The sequence below is a fragment of the Gossypium raimondii genome, chromosome 10 (genome assembly GCF_025698545.1).
Source record: "Gossypium raimondii isolate GPD5lz chromosome 10, ASM2569854v1, whole genome shotgun sequence".
NCBI classification, from domain to species: Eukaryota; Viridiplantae; Streptophyta; class Magnoliopsida; order Malvales; family Malvaceae; genus Gossypium; species Gossypium raimondii.
Genome location: NC_068574.1, coordinates 61,899,908 through 61,921,786, shown reverse-complemented (window position 1 = coordinate 61,921,786; position 21,879 = coordinate 61,899,908). Strand labels below are relative to the sequence as shown.

The 21,879-nt window shown below is 33.1% G+C and overlaps 2 long non-coding RNA genes across 11 annotated transcripts in view; one reads left to right on the top strand and one right to left on the bottom strand.

Annotated features, from left to right (window-relative positions):
• Positions 1–1,381: 1,381 nt before the first annotated feature.
• The window catches only part of LOC105775751 (uncharacterized), a 21,891-nt gene continuing 1,393 nt past the window's right edge, over positions 1,382–21,879 (bottom strand). Inside the window, exons 1-16 of one of the 10 annotated variants that reach the window (XR_008189854.1) lie at positions 16,133–16,285; positions 14,802–14,960; positions 14,565–14,622; positions 13,149–13,203; positions 12,892–12,992; positions 11,676–12,802; positions 9,883–10,023; positions 9,267–9,410; positions 8,289–8,339; positions 8,032–8,144; positions 3,335–3,941; positions 3,110–3,230; positions 2,937–3,020; positions 2,436–2,824; positions 2,113–2,252; positions 1,382–1,786 (exon numbers count right to left, since the gene is read on the bottom strand). This is a non-coding gene — a long non-coding RNA (uncharacterized LOC105775751). Of the gene's footprint in view, positions 1,787–2,112; positions 2,253–2,435; positions 2,825–2,936; positions 3,021–3,109; positions 3,231–3,334; positions 3,942–8,031; positions 8,145–8,288; positions 8,403–9,266; positions 9,411–9,882; positions 10,992–11,595; positions 11,613–11,675; positions 12,803–12,891; positions 12,993–13,148; positions 13,204–14,564; positions 14,623–14,801; positions 14,961–16,132; positions 16,286–21,879 lie in introns of those variants that run through there. The other 9 variants (XR_008189853.1, XR_008189856.1, XR_008189855.1 and 6 more) reach the window with 9 other exon arrangements.
• Positions 8,094–21,879, top strand: part of LOC128033795 (uncharacterized) — a 22,146-nt gene continuing 8,360 nt past the window's right edge. The window contains exon 1 of the long non-coding RNA XR_008189863.1: positions 8,094–8,223. This is a non-coding gene — a long non-coding RNA (uncharacterized LOC128033795). The remainder of the gene's footprint in view (positions 8,224–21,879) is intronic.

The following is a 21,879-nucleotide window of genomic DNA, read 5'->3' as shown; positions in this document are numbered from 1 at the left end:
GATTTTCTTAAAATGAGAAAAACATATTTAGGTATGCACTAAAAATAAAAGATGGAGCAGATAACTTTGTATAAAAAAATTAAGATTTGAATTTATATTTTTTTAGTTCTTAGAAACATATTGTAGCAATAAAAACTCAGTTTTTGAAAGAAAATGACGGTAACAAAAAAATAATATTAAAAACTGGGGAAAATACAAGTGGAAAAAATACACACATGTAACGGTTAAAAAAGAAAATCGAACCGGACAGAAATCGAAGAGAAACTGAAACTAAAAAAGCAGCGAATCGAACAAAAAAATAGACCTAAAAAGGGACAGACTACACTAAAAAATAAGGACCAATTTGAAAAAAAATTAATATTAAATGTCAATTTAATATTACCCATATATTTATAATGTAAATACTTTAAAATTTTCTAGCCATTCGTAAATAATTTAATTGTTAGAAAATTTAATAATATATATATATCTACAAATATAAAGGAGAATATAACCTAAAATTTTGAAGTATAAAGAGAAATGGATACAATTGTCTATTTAAAAATAAGTGTTTTAAATTTATTATTAATAATTTTTAAAATATATTACATTATTTGATTGATGATTAGAGTTATCTACATATTAAATTGGATCAGGCTTGATAAATAAATGATATTTTGCTGGACCTAACCTTTGAGCTTTTTTATATATATTTATTAATTAAATAAAATTGGAGCTGATTCAATAACTTTTGCTAGCATAAATAAAATCAATAGAGTGGGCACACTATTATTATTATTTTTTGGTAATGGATATGTTCAAAAATATTTTTAGGGTACAATCATTTCTCAAATATTACTATCATGATGTGCTCAGACCCAAATAAAATTGGGCCTATTTTTCCAGGCTTTCGCTTTTCTTTGGGCCTGTTTTATGTGTTTTTGCATTCTAATAATAGCCCAGTACAGTACTTAACTTAAAAAACAAACAAAAAAACCCCTTAACCAACGCCGGAATATCCGTGGAATGGGATATACCCAAGCCGGGATACCCTTGGTGTGGGATATCCCCATGCGGGATAAGCGCATAATGGGATATCCCCATGCGGGATAAGCGAGAGGTATTCCGGCCCGGGCTCATAAAACAACAGAACCGGTCACCAAAACAGCAGAACCGGTCAGCTAAAATTCTGAACCCGGACGGGATTTGAAGGGGATATCCCTAAATAGCCTATTCCGAGTCGGGATATGACATGGATATTCTTCGGGCAAAATACAACAAGACAATTAAAAAAAAAAATGGGTACCGAATTCAAGCTACGCCCAACAGCCCCCAGCCCCAACAATATTCTGGCGAGCAAGAAATAAAAAGAAAGATCTGACAAACTGACTGAAAATAAATGTAGAAAGGCAAACAAAATCAGCTGTATAATAAATAGGTAAACCCGAAACAATTGTTGGCTTTGTTTAAAGCCCTCCATTCATTAGTTTAACGGATTATTAACTTTATAATAAATGGGTAAACCCGAAACAATTGTTGGCTTTGTTTAAAGCCCTCCATTCATTAGTTTAACGGATTATTAACTTGAAAGCTTCAAAAGCTTGGTTATTCTAGGTGATTTCTCCGAAACTCCTGAAAAGGTATTCTTCTTGAACTCGAATAATCCTAAACTGGTCTATCACATAACGGATGCTGTAACATCATCAAAACTGAGTGGGGCAAGGTAAATAGAAAACTCTACCCTTTTGAGGATAAGGAAGATCTAGCAATTCCAAGAAAGATACAATCTGAGGATTACAGGGAGAACCTACACAAGGTGAGAAAAGTTTAATAATTAAAAACGAAATCCAGCAAAAACAAATTGCAAAAGTCATGATTATTCTAGTAGCAAATCTAAATAAAAAAATAATGCATTCGCTAACCAACAATTAATTGAGCTAAAAGAAGATAAAAAATGAAGGATAGTGATAAGTGATAAGTAATATCGAGATGCCTAATCATGATAGTGATAAGTGGCATAAATATGCAAACATATATGGTGAGTTTCTTAAATCCAAAAGACAGAACCATTAATGGAGATACTTTTAGCACCTCAAAGAAGGAAAAGCATCAAAATATCACCATATTATTTACCAGAAAAAGTAGCGTTTGAAACTGAATCAAAGGGTTTGTGAGGTGGCGCTGTTTGAGAAAATTCACAAGGTTTGGCTCTTCTGTCTTCCATCCTGCTATTAACCCATTGACGACAATCCTGCATGTCAAGCTGTGTTCTCCTACATATTAGAACAGCAGTTGTCGGCTCACTAGTTCTTGTAGAGTAATAGCACTTGCAAAAATAGAAAATTAAACATTTTCAAATAAAACATTAGTCCACCCCACCCAAGAGAGAGGGAGCAAGATGAGTGGCATGGTCAAAACAAAAATCTCACATATACATACACCCGAAGTCTCCGCACCTGAAGGTCAAAGGAAAGACAATTCAATTTCCTTGTTATTGCCAGCCATTCTTCATCGTACTGAACCTCATAAGGTCCTGGATCAGATTCAATATCAACAATATAAAAGATCAGAGAAAGCCAGAATTTATTTATTAGCTTCCAGCAAAGACCAAAAGAAAGAGCCTAAATGAAATGGTCAGAACATATGATAGATACCTGCAAGAACTTGCGCCCTGTAAAGCAATTATGACTGCAAGAAATTTTGTCACTCAACCACTCTCTTCATGTTCAACAAGAGCTGTGAATTTGCAGTGCAAGTGAGCTGAAAACCAATACAATGGTTTGAGTTTTTCGAGAAGCTGAGCAGCAGGCTTGCTTACAAGCGTTCCTTGCTGGATCTAGGAAATCTGTCTCAACCAACAAGCAACCAGGAATGGTCAACAAGAAAACTGAATACGCTTGATATGAAGATTTTCACTCTGTCACATATATGCATTTCCACCAATCGAATATAATTACCTCATCTTTGAAATGTTTTTCTATAGCGGACGAGTTCCTCTAGGTGCATAAGCTTGTGAACATCATACTCCCGGACATGATGTCCTTATAGTATTGCAGTAAATAAACAATCACCACTAAAAGAACTCCAGAATAAACACAAAATAGACAAGTAAAAGAACTTCAACCCCAACCTATAAAATAATTACGCGCATTGTAAATTCCGGAAAGTCCACCGATACGGATATTGCCAAACTTCACAACCCAGCAAACCCCAAGAAGTATATATTAGGTGCTGCCCATCCCCCATAACACCTAAAGTTCACACATTTCAATTGCAGAAGGTAAAATTCAAGGCCCTTTCATAAAAGAATCAAAATCCCCAAGCTAGAACATATGAAGAAAAAGGGCTAACTTACAATTCCCATAAATAATTGGAAGCTTCATGATTTCCACCGATAAAAATATATTTAATGGTGTCGTAGACCTTGTCGAGATCTCCATGCATGCACCCCTCCACTGCTATCTTCATCCTTTTGAATTGGACACAATACTGTGGTAGCGGTTGAGAAAAACTTAAAACCTTAGGTTTTTTCTTAATGACTTTATTCACCCTTTTAGCTTCTAAATTATATATATTTCTTTAACATTTTTGTTACTTAAATTTTTATTCACATTTTGGTACTTAATTATCAATTTTGGTTTCTAACCACTGACATCTATCGTTTCCAATAAGGAAGGAAACAGCGATTCTCTAAAGGTGAAAACAAAAAACCATGATAAAAACATACTGAAAATATTAGTAACAAGAAGCATATATCTGAAACTAAAACAGGAATGAAAAGGGCGACAGCAGGATTAACAATAAAATAGCCATGGACGGATGGAAAGACAGGAGACAAGAGACCGAAAGAAAATAGCTACTATTTTAAAAAAATGGGGGTGAATGAGACGAAATGAGCCAATGTTTTCAAAAATTCCAATACCATAAGCAGTTTCAACTTCTGTTTATTATAGATTTTGCACCTGCAAAAGAGAGATAATTTTGAAGGAAAAAAAGAATAATAACACCGGTACCAACATGAATTTCTATATTCTTTTTAAAAAAAAAGGGAGAAAAATACAAAGTACTTATCAGGTTCACTGAGGAGACGCCGAGTTTAATGCTTAGATCAAAGATAAAGAAACAAAAATTAAAGCAAGAAAAATAAACAAAATTTAAACAAAGAAGAAAAAGAGGTAATGCTTTCTTCAATATCAGAGGTCGATCATAAAATAAATAGCTGAGGATTTTGATTCATCACAGCCACAAAAACTTGAGTTACTAAACAAAACTTCAGGAACGAAGAAACTGAAAAACAAAAGTAAAAGAACCAAGCCCCAAGCCCCTAAAACCCCAAGCCCTAAAACCCCAACCCCCAACCCCAATCCGGGAACCTAAAACCCCTAACCGGAAACCTAAAACCTAAAGAGAAAACCCAAACCGGGATAACAATAGAATAGGATATACCCCGGCCGGGATACACTAATATGGTATAACAATGAACCGGTATACCCCTGAAATAGGATATCCCTGATAGGAATAAGTATGACAGGTATCCCGGTCCAGTCGATAAAAAAATCAGAACCGGCCAGTAGAACAGTTAGGCCGCTGGCAGAAAATTGTGAACCGGAATAATAAATGCCAGGATATCCTAGGAATAGCTTATTCCGAGACGGTGTATAACAGGAATAAAGCAGGAACAGAATAAGAAATAAAATTACTACAACAAGATTAATGGAAATGGGAGAGAATAAAGGGAAAATCGGAGAACTTGCATGACAGGCTACGCTAAAAGGGGTTATTCCAAGAATGACGAGAAATGAATATCAAATTTGAAACCTTAATTTTTTCAAAAATTAAATATCAAAGGGCGCATATTCTAAGTACTGTTTTCTTATTCCCTCAAAAAATATAATGTGTTCACATGTCAAAATAATACTTGGCATTTCTATTAAGAACGGAAAACTATTGAAATAATTATATATGCAATATGTAAATTGCTGCAAAAGAATAATTAAAAGAAATGTTTTCTTTTCATATATCATTTGTTGATGAATCTGTCATTTTTTTAAGACTTTTTTTTTTTAAATTTAGGTACTCTTATTTAGAAAATAAGATAATAAAATAAACAGCAAAAAATAACAAAGTCACAGGCCACATCAATAATAACATATAGCAAAACAGCAATTTCTAAACATCAAAACCATAAACCCAAAAATACAAGTAAAAAACCATAAACATTAAATTAAATGAGAGAAAGCCAAAGACAATGCTCAAGTAAAGATCTAAACACGATGATGGAAGAGATTCTAAAAATCACAAAATCAAAAACAAAACGACGAAATAAAAGCCCACTACTACACAGCAAAACAGGGGACAACTATTCTAATTCCAATATCCCATTAACCAAAAACTGAAACCGAAGCGGTAGATTAAACACTGAAACGAAAGCCCAATAACCCCAGCCCAACAATATTCAACTAAAGAAATTAAAAACAATATTCAACAATATTCAACTAAGCACAAAATATAATGTAAGAACCGTGACACGAAACAACAAAAATACAACTAAAGAAAACACAAAACTCAAAAATTAAAAACATAAAAAAAAACTGACCAGTTTATACGGATAGTTAATTAATTTCCGAAAAATGTCGTCCTATTGCGGGCAACAAGAAAGGAACAACGTATACTTCTATCTAACTATTATCCAGACAAAAAAAAAGCTACTACTGAAGAAGTTAAAATCTGTACCGGATAAAAAAATTCTTCACAACTAAACAGAAAAATCGAAAGCATGATGTCCAAATAATATAAAAGCAGGTTCAGATTACGAATAATGCAACGGTAACATTAATGGTAATTAATACCTTCTTTAAATCACAACTAATGTTTTGGGGAAATTAACAGAGAGAAGTAAAAAAGAGAATAAAAGGGAAATCGAAGAACTTACATAACCAAGCTAACAGGTTCGGTATCAAAATTGAGTTTTAGAAATTCTCTATATTCAAATTAATTTAATAGTCAAGGCATTGCACTCCAGAAAATAAGATTTCCGATATTCAAATGAGTTCGGTATTCTATTTATAAAATGAAAGGAACTGTGATTTATGTTTACGATTCAGGCTCGGACATCTTACCCAGATAAAAAAATATCGCAAACCCATTCCCATACAAGCCAACCCAACACACTAAAAATTAAAAATAAAAACAAAACCAAATCCGTTGCCCAAGCAAAAAAAATGGATCACAAAACAGCATGCAAAAAGGAGAACACAGAGACTTAGAGACTTTCACAATCGACGCAACTTACAGTGCATTTGCAAATAGGATCATACTGCCTTCAATCATTCCATAGAACCTACAAGAGGGATAAAAGCCCAAAATCTAGGCAAAACACAAGCCATAAACTAAGCAGGGCACAGGACAAAACGCCAACACAGGAGCCCGTAAAGAAAAACCGAAACAGTATATTTTGCGAAGCAAAAAATAAAAGGAAATCAAAGATATAGCTACAATCGTAAGTAGACGGAAAAAATAGAAACGTAAGAGAACTTCGCAAAAAAATAATAACAATAAAGCAAGATAGATACAATACGAGCAGAGAGAAATAGACAATTCAAAAACAATAAACATATAGTACAAGATAAAAAAACAAAAATACCGCACAGATACATAATTTCAACGGAACAAAACAGTGATTCTTTGAATCTGAAAACCGAAAACCCTGACAAATACCCAATGAGAATATTAGTAAAAAGAAGCATATATCTGAAACTAAAAACAGAGATGAAAGAAAAAGACAAATTTTAAGTACAGATTCATACCTAAAATCAATCACCGATGAACCAGGACCAACCATTTTAACTATCCTCAAAACCCACCTACTTTCCCTTTTGCTTTGCTTCGAGTGATAAATAATTATATCTGAAACAAAAAAACAGAGATGAACAGGCAAAGACAAAGGATTTCGAAAGAAGAAAACAAAAAATTCATAAAAAAACCCACTGAAAATACAAGTAATAAAGAATAGATCTGAAACTAAAACAAAATGAAATAGCAAAGATAGACAAAGTAGAAGTGATGATTCATACCTGAAATCAGTCACCGATGAAGCAGAAAATTCAAAAAAATCACAAAAACAAGAAACGGCAAAGAAATCCTAGTGTAGCGTATTTCCGTGTTTTTTTTGGCAATCGGTGACACAAAACTAAAAAAATGAGAGGAAGAAATTCAAAACAGACAGAGAGAGAGAGAGGGAGTCGGCGAATAATTGAGGTGCTATGGATAGAAGAGATAGATTTGAGGATTCAAATTTCGAATAATGGGAAGGAAGGAAGGGAGAGACGATAAAGAAAACGAATGAGAGGATGAACAGAGATCAAAGAATGGAAAAACAACAGAGAATAAAAGGGGAAATAAAAAGGGAAAATAAATTTAAAGAGAACTTAAATTTCCAATGATGGAGAAGGAAGGGAATTTGAAAAGCCTAAAGAAAACGGGCAGCTTTTCTCCTGCTCATACTGCCCAAAAAGAATAGATTTTCTAAATGCCCCATGTGACAACGGTAACATTTATGGTAATTAATACCTTCTTTAAATTACTTTTTTTGGGAGGGGGGGGAATTAAAGATAAATAATTAATACCTTCTTCAATATACCTATGCAAACAACAAAAACATAAATCCCAAGCATGGGTTGCAGATCTAAAGACTGTACATATAACATAAAAATAACTACAGCTAATCAAAGTAAAAATTATACCAATATTTTTTGCAAAAAACATACAACCATGACAGGTATTTCATGTATGTGTCAACAGCACATACTGATCCAACTTACAATAGAATTCTAGTAATGATAACAATAAAATAACACACACTATCCACCAAATGAATTTTACAACTTTAACCTTAGAAGAAAAGGGCATTATGTGCTATATAACAGCATAAACTTCATTACTTTTCAGTTTTCATGATCTTCAAATGGCATAAAATCCAGACCTTAATGGCATAAAACAATAGAACTACGTTCTATTAGCAGAAAGCAGATTATAAAAGAACATTCTACATACCGGTCAGCAAAATCACCCCAAAAGAAATCATATATTTCTCTCCCAACGTCCCCAAAGAAATATTTGTTATAACTCTCAGTGACAGCATCAATAAGCATATGCAGTTATGAGACCTGAAAAATGAACAACAGTACTCAATTAACTTCTCTGTAGCATTCAGAAAAAGAATAATCAGGGTATGTATGAATGGAGGTAACTTGGCTCAACAATACAAATAAATAGATGGTGGCGAAACAAGCACAGTATTTTTTTCTTACCACCCAACATTCTGGAAGAGGAAGCCTTAGAAGATGCCCCTCCGTGTTAAACTGAAAAGGAAAGTTTACCGATTAGGATGATGCCAATCTTCTTAGGAACAGGACATCATGATGCTGTCAAAAGAAAATTTAAGTTACACCCTATGCAATAATAATAGATTTCTTTTTTCTTCTGAGAGTAATAACAATAGTTACAAATGCAAGCATAACTCAGATTAATACTGTTGATAGTACAATCAATAAACACAGTGAATACTCCACCTATCCAATAATTAATAATATATATGTGCCATCGAAACAGTATAAGTTCCTTTGCAATGCCATCGAAAGAAGCTAAACATATGTCACAGTACCAACCAGTAGAAAATAACAAATCAACAAGACAAACGCTTTGAAATACAATGTAACAGACAGTGAACGGAAAAATGGAAGTGAGAAAGAACAAGTGCATCTGCATGTATGTTGCAGTGGGAGGAGAATGCACCATGCATCACAACAAGTAATAGCTCCAATACAACAATAGGAAGGGATATGTAATGTTAGATGGTAACGCCAAAAAGAATACCAGATCATTGGCAGAACGAAAAGATGAGCAAGACATGTAGAGGTTCCAATGTCGCAACAAAATATGAAAGGAGACCTAATTTTTATCGCACTTGACAGCAAGTTGTAAGAAGTATGCCATGTTTAGGTCACCCAACCCTGAAACATGAGCACTGGAAGAACTGACACAACCATTTCAAATTAGAGGTTATTACTCCGAACAGAGTAACAGATGACACACTTCAGCATATTGTATTTTGACACCAATAAATGTGATAAACGCAAAGAAATGCCAACAAGTAATGCTCCATGTTAATAAAATGTAGATCCACCTAAACTAGTAGAATTTATACTACAATAATAGGGAATAGGAGACATCTTGTACTTGGAAGAGGATGCAGATACATCTATATCTATTTCCAACTCCATTTATACCTGAAGGAGCCGTCTATACTGCCCGCTACCATAACTTCTGTTTCCATTTGACCCTCTAGTGTCTGGACATCAACTTGTCTGCTCCAAAGCACTATAAGGTATATTTCTTAACAAATTTTCATCTGTTGCACCATATCTCCAAACCTGAAACAAATCTGAATTACCGTAAAATACAATAATGAAGACTAAGTGATTATCAGTAAGAAATTTGGGAATAAAACTCTGATTTAAAGAATGACAAATATTGCAAAAGAGATATGCGTGAGTATTACAAACAATATAAATTCATCAAATTTTGACTTATCTCCTCCATTAATTAGTTTATTTTTGTCCTCTCCAGCAGCAAAATCGAAATAATAAAACAAGGATTAAGAGGAAGAGATCAATATGGTGATTACGATTTACTCCAAGCAATTCAATTCTAGTCCATAGGTTTCCCATAAGAGAACGAAACATTATCTCCCCCAAGAGACAGAGAATTGGGAGTTGAGTTGTAGCTTATATTTTTAGAAAAATTTAAAGAAAACCCACACCAAAAACCCTTCTAAAACAAAATTTAATTATTGCAAGAACAGAAACCAAACGAAATTAAACTTGAAAAGAAAAACCTGCTAACCTGAAAGTGTATTGCTGTGATAAAAGAAGCAACTCTGAACGCATTTGCAGAGAAAGTGTGAAGGAGATTTTGGGAAGAATTTTCTTCATTTCTATTCGGCCATGGTCATAATGGCCATTCAAAGCTTTCAGCACTGAATCCCTATTACGCATTTGAGGGAATAGAACCGCTTTAACTAATTCGGCCAAATGAAGAAATGGTAAACCAAACAAAAGCATTGATATTCATCCAAGAATAAAGAGGGAACCAACCAAACGTGGCCTGATTCTTTTAATCTGAAAACCGAAAACGTTGACCCTTTTCTAACAAGAATTTTCATATTTAAATTTAAATTTATCATTATTAAAGACTTAAAGTCCCGTAATGCTAGCAATCGAGCTAAGGGGAATCTTCTCATGTAGAAAAGTTAATCAATCTTGCTATTAACAACTTTCAAGTCTACTTCAATCCAAATTGCATTCAGTGATTAAACATTTTGTACTATAATAAAAAAACCATGCAAGATCAACTTAATAACAAGCATGCAGAAATAAATGAACATAGTGGCAACATAAAATTCAATACAATTTGGAACATAGTATTGAGCATCAACCAAGGTATTGCAACCTTCAATGTCAAAGGTTTATGCCTAGCAATTCCACCTCGGCGCCAAATGATAAAAGCACCCTAGAGCCTTTAGGGAAAGGTACATTTGATCACACATGCACACGTGGTGCATCTAGATACACTTTTCTGTAAGGCGATAAGTGCAAAACAAAAACACAACTACTTCAAGTTTTATTTTCTTTTTCCTTCTAATTAACGTGCATAATATTTGAATATCCAACAACAGGCAAGAAAGACATGGGATCATAACGAAATCATGCAGATTAGTCTATTAATAATAAAAAATTTTGAACGTTTTATAGATAAGCTGGATCACAATATAGAGTTTATTATCATATCTATATATATTAACCTTGGTATATAAATAGATAGACACAGATATCTTATGGCTTACTGCACTTAGGCAAGCTGTTTTTTTAAATTTTTTGCCCCTCCCACCTCAGGAAATAAAAGAATTTTAGCTCCTAGAATGCACCTTCTGCCCTTGACCATACAAATTCTACCTATCAGTCATAATATTTTCTGGTACTAATTTGTTGTTATTGGAGGAAACTTCCTTGCACCTTCTTAAGAAATAAATAGACATGTTTAACAAAATTTCTAGACAAAATTTCGTGTTCTTGCGCATATTAGAATAGCATATTAAACAAAATCATATTAAGCTCCAAACTTCTTGATTGGTAGTTCAAATTTCTATAAAGAAAGGAAAACTATTGAAATATAATGTTTTACTTGTTCAAAAACAGAAAATAAGGAGACAAAAAAGAAAAAGTAACATGAAAATGATTCCATTTATTTTTGTTAATCATTTCGGGTTTTATGGTAGATACGTATTAGAAACATATCTTCGCTATAAAATCTCATAAATAGGATTCGGTTATTCAAAGATTTGCAAGAAAATGTCCTTCAATACAAAGAGAAACAAACAATCGGAAAAAAAATAAAACACATAACAGACAATAAATTATCAAAAAATGACGACATCGAAAGATTTAAAAGACAAATATAACATGTGTTTCATAAGGCTGAACACCGAAACTTATAACAAAAACACTAAAAAAAAAAGTATAAATCTGAAAACTAAAACAGAGATAAAAACCACAATACCCGCAGAAATAAAAGATACGCATAGGTCTGAAACTTAAAAAGACATGAAAAAGGAAAGTTACTAGAAGTGAAAATCATACCTAAAATCACAATCCGATGAAGAAGGGGATTTCGGCATGCGTTTACACAAAAGTTAAAAAAGAAAGGTCAGGACAAAAAAAATGGAAAGAGACCCCAATAGAATCTGCGTAGTAAAGAAAGGGAGGACGAGAAAATAAAAAAATAATAATAAAAAAGGTAAAAGTCAGAATAAAAGGAGACAGAGGAGACACAATTTAGAGGAGAAAGAAGCGTCTCTCATCAAGAATTTAGAGAGACGTTGGAAGTTATTTAATGTATCTATTTTAAATTTTAAATCAGTGTTAAATTTTCTTTTAAATAAATTACAATTATTTTAAAATTCAAAATATTTATAATTTATTAAAATGTTTTCATTTGTAATCTTTATGAAAAAACCAATAAAAGAAAGTGTACCTGAAAATGTTTTCATTTGTAATCTTTATGAAAAAAACCAATAAAAGAAAGTGTCATTTTCTCTCTTCATTCATTATTTTTTCATGTGTCTGTCACTTTTTGGATACATATCTTTTTTATTTTGATTCTTTTCGTCTCTTTTTTGTTTCAGTTTTTCCAGACCTTTTTTTTACTTTGGGCCTGTATCGTTTTTGGGTCTTTATTTTAGTCCGGTTGGTTTAATGTAGTTTTGCATTTTAATAACAGCCTATTACTTTTCTTTTAAAAAAAAAAACTTAACCATCCGCGGGATATACTGGGAATGGGATATCCCCGAACCGGATACCCTTGGAATGGGATATCCCAGACCGGCATAACCCAAGAATAGGATATCCCTCCTTAGAATAAGATCGACAAGTCGTCCGGTCCAAACATAAAAAAACTGAACCGTACACTAAAACAACTGAACCGGACTGCAAAAATCCTGACGCGGGACGGAATATAAAGGGGATATCCACAGAATAGCTTATACTGCAGCGGAATAGGAATAAGAACGAAAATCAAATGCAACAGCACACTTAAAAAAATCTGTACTGAATTCAAGCTAAGCCCAACAACCCCAGCCCCAACAATCTTCTGCTGAAAAACAGAAAATTCAAAAACAAAAAACATGATAAACAAACAAAAAATACCGCACAGATCCATAATTTCAACTGAACGAAACAGTGATTCTTTGAATCTGAAAACCAAAAACCTGACAAATACCCAATGAGAATATTAGTAAAAAGAAGCATATATCTAAAACTAAAAACAGAGATACAAAGTTTAAGTATATATTCATACCTGATATCAATCTCCGATGAAGTAGAACCAACCATTTTTCACTCTCCTCAAAAACCTCCTACTTTCCCTTTTGCTTTGCTTCGAGTGATGAATAAATATATCTTCAACAAAAAAATAGAGATGAGCAGGCAAAGAAAAAGGATTCATAAAGAAGAAAACAAAAAATCATAAAACCCACTGAAATATAAGTAATAAAGAATAGATCTGAAACTAAAACAAAATGAAAAGACAGACAAAGTAGAAGTGATGATTCATACCTGAAATCAGTCACCAATGAAGTAGGGCCCACAAGCAGTTGCTACATAAGTTTGGCTAAAAAAATAATAAGGATTATTGTAAAATCTTTACCAGAAGTGATAGCTTTAAAGCTTTCGGCCAATGGAAGCAAAATTCAAAGCTAAATAAAATTTTTTTCAGTGCAACAGTGAGTATTGATATTTCTTTGTTACGAAAGAAATAAAATAATAAGGATTTTGCTAATGCCAACAACATTTTCATTTGTTCATTTTGGAATTGATGTTCCAAAGTTTCAGCTAGCATTCCTGAAAGCTACTTAAACTCTAATCTATCAATGAGTGGCCTTCACCAGTTTTCATCATCAAAATTATCTAAAATTTTAAACGTGGTCCACTTAACTTCTCTTGGAAGTGCTAACCTCTTTCCATTAACAATTATGAAGCCAATTGCATTCTTTCTAACTCTTACTTGAACATGAAAAATCCTGCTATCTTCCTTTTTTGTTAAGACAACTTTCACTAATAACTGACAACACTCACAAAAGCAAACAAAGGACAAAGACATTTCAGAACCAATATGTAGAATTAAAACATCAGTAGCACAAGTCAACCAAAACTCGAACACCAAGTAAGAACAGACAGCGCCAGGACATGGAAATACCAATGATCGCACAGAGAACTCAATAAAACAGAACAAATATCACCATCAAGCAAAGAAAATACTTCCCTTCAAATGCCAACCTTACCTAATACATTTGCTATCTCATTTCCCTGAAAAAATTTGACCAGCTGACTGATCCAATTAATGAACCCAATAATTTCAAGGCATATGGCCACTTCCACGTTCATTCCTTAGCATCCATCCTCTTAAATACAATCAGCATCCCTCAAAATTCCAACAAATTCTCATCTATTACCCTTAGCAAGACCACTAGTGAAAATAAATTAAACAAAAATAAAAAACACAGCCCTTTATATAGACAGCTCTTAAGACAAACAAAAGAACCTCTACTCTCTCATTCTAACTTAGAATGTGCCACCCCACAAGTCTCCAAGCATTACTTTAGGCCAATAGCGGGCTACTTGTCAAAATGCACAAGGACGACGTATCTTCTCCAACTTATAAGGGCAGGAGGTGTTTGCATTTCTATCCATTTTAAGATAAAAATGGAAAAGGTCAAAAGTAGTGCCTTTTGAATTGTTAAAAGCCAGACCAAGTTCCAGGTCACGACCAGAATTTGGTTGAGGGAAATTTGTTTTAAGAAACAAATAGAAAAAATATATATAAAATAAGCATCACCTGTTGCAAGAATCAAGCCATAGTTCAAGAAGGAAAAAAAAGGCCTGATTTCTAAAAGATCTTTCCAGCGTACAAAATAAGCAGTGACAGAATCCACAGAATTTAAAATCAGAAGTAAAAAGAAAAAAGATCAGCACCTTATCATCTTCATACACCACGGTAGCTGGGATTTCCTTGTTGATGATTTTGTCAAATCTGAAAAAAAAAAAAACAAGTAAATGAGAAGGAATGATCCCGGTAATTCACATCAAAGTGAAAAGGGAAGGAACATTTACTGTCGAGAATTATTCTAAAAAAAAGATTTCTTTTTTTTTTTTTCTAAAAGAAGAAATTGATGAATAGAAGGAGAAGGAGAAACATAGGGCTGGGCTGACATGGTAGGAGAATCAGAGGGAGCAGCAGCAAGGGCAGCTTCTTTCTCCGAAGCCATGAGGGAAGATGCCAGAGGCAAACGGGTTAAGTGAGAACTCAAAACAAACAATCGGCTCTTCTTTATTTCATCATTCACTCTATAAATATAAACCCTAAAAACACTAAACAAAAAAATCAAAAGGAAAAGAACAATTGTTCCGAACCAGAATGCATTGAGAAATCAACTAAGACAATAAATGAAGAAGAAATTGGTTATGACATCATTAGAGAATATATCCAATGCATCTTTTTTTCAGTCTCATAATAACCATCAACCAATAAGCAAATCAAAATTATGTTAATCTAAGGGTTGCAACTAGAACCTATTCACTTAAAAGATTACAACTCAATTTCCCTTCATATAAGGCTAGGTAACACAGATGAATATAATTCTATCTTTAACCAAAATCCGAGTATCTCCCCACATGGATATATCAATAATCAAACAAAACTTCCCATTCAGCTGATATACAGAGATACCATGGGTTTACCTAAAACTTCCAATCAAAATCCATTTGCAAATCATACCCAACAGAACACGAACAATCCCAACTATTTTAAAGGAAATATACCCAATCCTTACTAATGAATGCAAGCACCTAGCAGTATGAAAAAGAAAACATATATGCATACACAAATCTTCACAATCTCCACCGTATATGATCATGAAACCCAAATCGAAAAAAAACCTTTGCAATTAGCAAATCAGTTGAAATTCTCCAATTCTTCAATTACTATCTATATTAACAAGCATCCCAATTAGATTATTATTATTTTTTAAAACTAAAGTACAGATTTTTTGAGAAAACTAAGAAACAGAATGTCCCAGTCTGGAATCCTATATGCCAGTTTTGATCGTTTAGTGGGTACTTCGCATTTCTATAAAGAATGCAAAACTATTGAAATGATTATATATGCATTATTTAAATTTCTGCAAAACAATTAATTAAAGTATTTCTAAAAATATTCTTATAAATATTAAATTGGATCCGACCTGGTTTATCATTTAATATAAAGGAGTTAATATAAAGAACGTTTCGGTGATTGAAAATTTTATTGAAAAAACAATAATTAAATCCTAATAATATTTGTTCATGTATCTGTCATTTTTTTTAAACACCTACTTTTTTTTAATTTACCAACTGATATAGCATAAAACAACCACAAAGTAACTCACAGACCACATCAATAAATTTCAAACACATAGTAAAAACAAAAAAACACAAGTAAAAAAGCATAAATCTTAAATTAAAACAGAGAAAGCCGAAGACAATGTTGAAGCAAGGATTCATACCTGAAATCAGCCTCCGATGAAGCAGGGGTTACAAAAATAGCAACAAAGAAACGGCAGAGAAATAAACCCACTGAAATATAAGTAAAAAAAACATTGATCTGAAACCAAAATAGAAATGAAAAGGCAAAGACAGACAAAGACAAAGTTCAAGATTCATACCTCAAAATCAGTCTCCGATGAAGGAGGGGATTTCAAGAACCACAAAAAACAGAGTGTAGCGTGTGTGTTTTGGCCTTTGGTTACCCAAAGCTAAAAAAAATGAGAGGAAAAAATTCAAAAGAGACCGAGAGAGAGAATCGGTAAAGAAATGGGAGGAGATTTGGATTGAAGAAAATATTTGAGGATTTATTATGAAAGCAGAAAAGGCTAATAAATAAGGAAGAAAAACAAAAAAAAAAACAGGGAGACCGAGAGAGAGAGAGAGAGAGAGAGAGAAACGGCTAATAAATGGGTTTATTAAGTGTTGTACTTTAAGTATGGGATTAGGTTTCAATTTGGGTTTTTATTTGAGTTTCGGTTTTGGTTTGACGTTTCAATTTTGATTTTAGATTGTATTATTGATTGAAAAATTATTGCGGAATTATGACTCACCTTGGGTTGAAGAGTATTTGGTGGCGAATGTAGAGGAAAAAAGAAGAGTTCTATAAACTCACCGAAGCTTGTAAATTTTCAAATCTTTTTACCAAATCAGTACTCTTGGGAAGAGAAGTTTGTGGCCACGAAGATATTATAAGAGCTTCTCTCCGATTAGGAAGTGCCTGAAGATAAATAAAATAAAAGAAAAATCCACAGTTACATCTGCAGAAAACCTTAGGGGATGCCTAAAACAATAAAAAAAAAAAAAAAAATATCATTTCTTGTATGAAGCACTATTCATGTATGCTGTAATGTGAACCTAAAATTCACTTAAGTATATGTGCATGTCCAAAGTATCAATGGAAATTGTGTTCCAGCGAATTTTATCCAGACTTAATATTAGCATGAATGACCAGATTCAAGAATATGGTAAACTAAATGAGTTTAAATTATAAAAATTATATTAACAAAAGCCGTGGTAAACACTACAAAGCCCACACCTGCCACAGTTCCTCAGTTACGAATGGCTTGAATGGATGTAATAATTTCAGTATATTCTCGAAAAGGTAGAGTAGAACTGTCTGAGCTACGAAAGCAACTGAATCATCTCCAGAGTGGTAAATGCGAGCTTTACTGGCTTCAATATACCTATGCAAACAACAAAAACATAAATCCCAAGCATGGGTTGCAGATCCAAAGACTGTACATATAACACAAAAATAACTACAGCTAATCAGAGTAAAAATTATACCAGTATTTTTTGCAAAAAACATACAACCATGACAGGTATTTCATGTATGTGTCAACAGCACATACTGATCCAACTTACACTAGAATTCTAGTAATGATAACAATAAAATAACACACACTATCCACCAAATGAATTTTACAACTTTAACCTTAGAAAAAAAGGGCATTATGTGCTATATAACAACAGCATAAACTTCATTACTTTTCAGTTTTCATGATCTGTAAATGGCATAAAATCCAGACCTTAATGGCATAAAACAATAGAACTACGTTCTATTAGCAGAAAGCAGATTATAACAGGAAAACAATAGAACTAACGTTGGGTCAATTAGTTTTATATATTTTAATAGATAATAAAACCTAAACTTACTAACATTGTTAAAAACTATTACTGTTAAAATACCGAAATCCCTGAAAAAACAAATTGAAAATATTAGTAAATATAAGCATATATCTGAAACTAAAATCAGAGGTAATGAGGAAAGAGACAGTTTAATTATATTCATACCTGAAATCAATTTCCAATGATGTAGGGAGTTTCAAAAATTACAAAAAATAGAAACAGAAAAAAAAAATAGAAACAGCAAAAAAAAAAACTGAAATTTGGTTACCTGAAGCTAAAAAATTTGAGGAAAAAATTGAAAGGATATTGAGAGAGAGAGAGAGAGAGAGACGGGGAATAAATGGGAGAGCAATAGATTGAAGAAAACACAGGAAAAAAGGCTGAGAGAAGAAAAAACAAGAGAGAAGGAAAATATTTGTAAAGAATGGAAAAAGAGTAGCTAAAAAAGGAGAAAGGAACGTTAGAAATAAAGGAAAAATAGGACAGAATATGGGAATAAGCTGGTCATTTATTGCCAACTGGTTAGTTTAATTTATTGTAATATTAATGAAAAAAATGAAAAGAGAAAATTCCCAATACAATTTCAGATTTTTTGCTTCCCACTAAGTAATTGACAAACTTTTTTTTATTGTTGATTTCTAAAACTGAAAACCAAAAGCCATAAAATAAACCAAAAAATACAAGTACAAAAGCATAGTTCCTAAAAGGGAGAACGGAAACGACAATGTTGGAGAAAAGATTCATACCTGATTAAGCAAGGGAGTCCAAAAATCCCAAAAACAGAAACGGTGGAGAGAATCACAATATAGTGTCTTTGAATTCTTTCGGGCCTAAAAAATATAAGAGGTAAAATTTGAAATGAGACAGACATAATAAAGGAGAGAAAAAAAGGGAAAGAAATGTTAGAAAAAAAGGAAAATGAGGAGAGAATAAACTATGAAAACATGCTCAGTATCACAAGCCACGGGAACTAAACAGAAACCCGAAAACCATGACCATTATAACAGCCCAAAAAAACAGGACAACTATCACAAGTCGCAAAAAACCAATGGGCACACAGGCCCAATGAAAATTAAATTCGATCCAAAGAAAATTTACTTTAATTTTGACAATTTAGAAAACAACAATCAAATAAAACAAACGCATCAATGTTACTGCAAACAAAACCATGAGATTGTAGAGAGATACCTTGGGTTGATATGAATGGCCGACGTCCACAAAAGAGAAACCTTCGTTCTCTACATAATTAACAATACCAAAGCGAAAGATGAGTAATTTGGATTTTTTGAAAAATAAATTAGTATTACGATTCAAATATGAAACTTTGAAAGAAAACTCTCATTGTAAGATCAAAAAATGCAAATATACTGCGTTCTTCATAAGAAAGAAAACAACACCTAGTAACATCTTCTAATGCAACACAATAAACACTTGTAACTACTTTGTAATATAAAACAACATTTTCAGTTAAATTGCAACCCCAATTCCATCCAGGCCATGCATTTAGATATTACCCGAATATTTCAATCAAAATCTAATTCCAAATCATATAAGCACCAGCACACAAACAGTTCCAACTAAGTTCATCGATGACCTCCACTCAACTATTTTAAAGAAAACCCACCCCGATCCTTACGGATGAGTGAAAGCACCTACCAGTGTGAAAAGAAAACCAAAGACAAAAATGCACCACCTTAGCACCAGATAAAATGCAAGAATTTTCACTCCAAATATGACCATGTTCTTCTAGTTAAAATTGATGTTAATTGATCCCAAAGTCTCTTACTTTCTATTCTATTTGAAAACACACAATAACGCCATACAAACTGTATTTTTCCTTTAAAAAAGAAAATCAAACAACACTTGTATCAGGAAAGTGGCCTTAAATATATATTAACTGTAGATTAAATCAAAACAGCCAAGTGTTCAAGTAATTGGAAACAGCTATTCCCTGACCTTAAATATATATAAACTGTAGATTAAAGATATCAACCTCATATAACACTCAAGATTAAACTTACCAGTAAACAGAGAGTAGGCTTCCCCTAACATACCTATATCTTGACAGTTCAGAAAATTAGAGCATAACTTTTTCACATTGTCCTAATCAAATTTCCACATCAACCATTAATAATTCGGAAAATTTAGAATTAAACCCAAGACACCACACGAAGGTTATTCAAAGAATCAAATTCATGCAAACTAATACGATATAAACCGAAGTCATTAACCAATGGCTTAAAAAGGAAAGTGGGCTCAATTTGTTAGTTTCTATCTCACAAACACAAACACTCTAACTAAAAACAGGGCAAGAAAGATACCAACTAAAAACAGTTATATATGGACAGGAAGAGTACTACATATCCCAAGGACAGATCGATTAAACTAATTATTGTAGAGTTTCACAGGGAATTATTTAATTAAAGTCATTCATATGCGCCGATTTACTGATGGTTGACTTAACAATTGGGATACTGGTTTCACAGTACTTATAATCCAGCCAATCAGAGATTTTTCTTTTGCAGCACATCAGACTAGAAAGCAGTTTTTTATACACGAGACTATTAGGCTATCTGGACTGTCACATTAGAAAGAAAGGCAGGCGAAAAAGTTTAAAGCATTATCTTAAGTGAGATAAAAGGGAAAGGAAAGAAAAGACTTTACTTTGGTCAGACCAAAGACTACAAACCTGAACCAACAACACCCCAAACCCACACAATTTAACACAGCACAATCCAAAACAGACAATGGCAAAGATTCCAATGATCGACCCGTAATTCCAAACCAAAAGTTGTGTAAAAACGATAATGGCAAAGATTCAAATGAGAAGAATCTTTAGGAGAAGAGAAATAAGGAGTCGAACTGTGAAACAAAGGCAAAAATTCTTACCGGGAGTCAATCTGAGCCAAAACCCAACAAACGAAGATAGAAAGAAACGGTGGAGTTTTATTGCCGGAATCGAGGTTATTCATAAATCCAAAGGAGAGAGAAGCTTCATTTCTTAGTGGCTGGCTTCCTTATTTTCTTCCCCTCATTCAGACGGTCCATTTGGTTTGTTGGATTAAAGTCATCAATGGCCTAGAGTTGGCTTGTTGGATTTATTATAAAAAAGCCCATTTCAATTAAAAAGAACCCTCATCCTCAATTCTTTTTTAATAATTGACAAGGCTAATAAATTTTGGGTATATATTTTGGTCCCTGAAATCACTATCCGATGTAGTCCAAAACCCAGTAATCCAAAACCTAAGAGATCCAAAGCCCAAAACACTTAAACAAAAGCCCAAAAACACCAGCCCAACCCTAAACCCAAGCCCCAAGCTTCAAACCCCTAGACCCCAAGCCGGGATATCCCTATAATGGGATATCCCAAGGCGGGATATCCCTAGAATAGGATATCCCTGACTGGAATAACTACGTCAGGTAACCCGGTCCAAACACGTTAAAAATTGAACCGGCCACCAAAACTGCTGAACCGGCCACCAAAACTGCTGAACCGGGACGGGATATCATGGGGATAATCTTGGAACAGCTTATCCTGCGACGGGATATGAGAGGGATATCCTTGAATCAGAATGAGAATGAAAATAAATTCAGGGCTTATTAAAGAAACCAATTTTATAATAATTACAATAAATTTTCTTTCAAATTTATAAAAAAAAAAATCTTCTAAAATTTATTCAATAATGCTTATAGATAATAAATATATACCCAGCAGAACACGAACAATCCCCAACTATTTTAAAGAAAATATACCCAATCCTTACCGATGAATGCAACCACCTAGCAGTATGAAAAAGAAAACATATATGCATACAAGAATCATGACAATCTCCACCGTATATGATCACGGAACCCAAATCGACAAAAACCTTTGCAATTAGCAAATCGGTTGAAATTCTCCAATTCTTCAATTACTATCAATATTAACAAGCACCCTAATTAGATTATTATTTTTTTAAAAACTAAAGTACGATTTTTTTAGAAAACTAAGAAACAGAATGTCACAACTCACTACGAATTAAAAAGACATGTTATTACCATCCAGAAAAAACCACCAAATAAACTCTACAGATGCAGT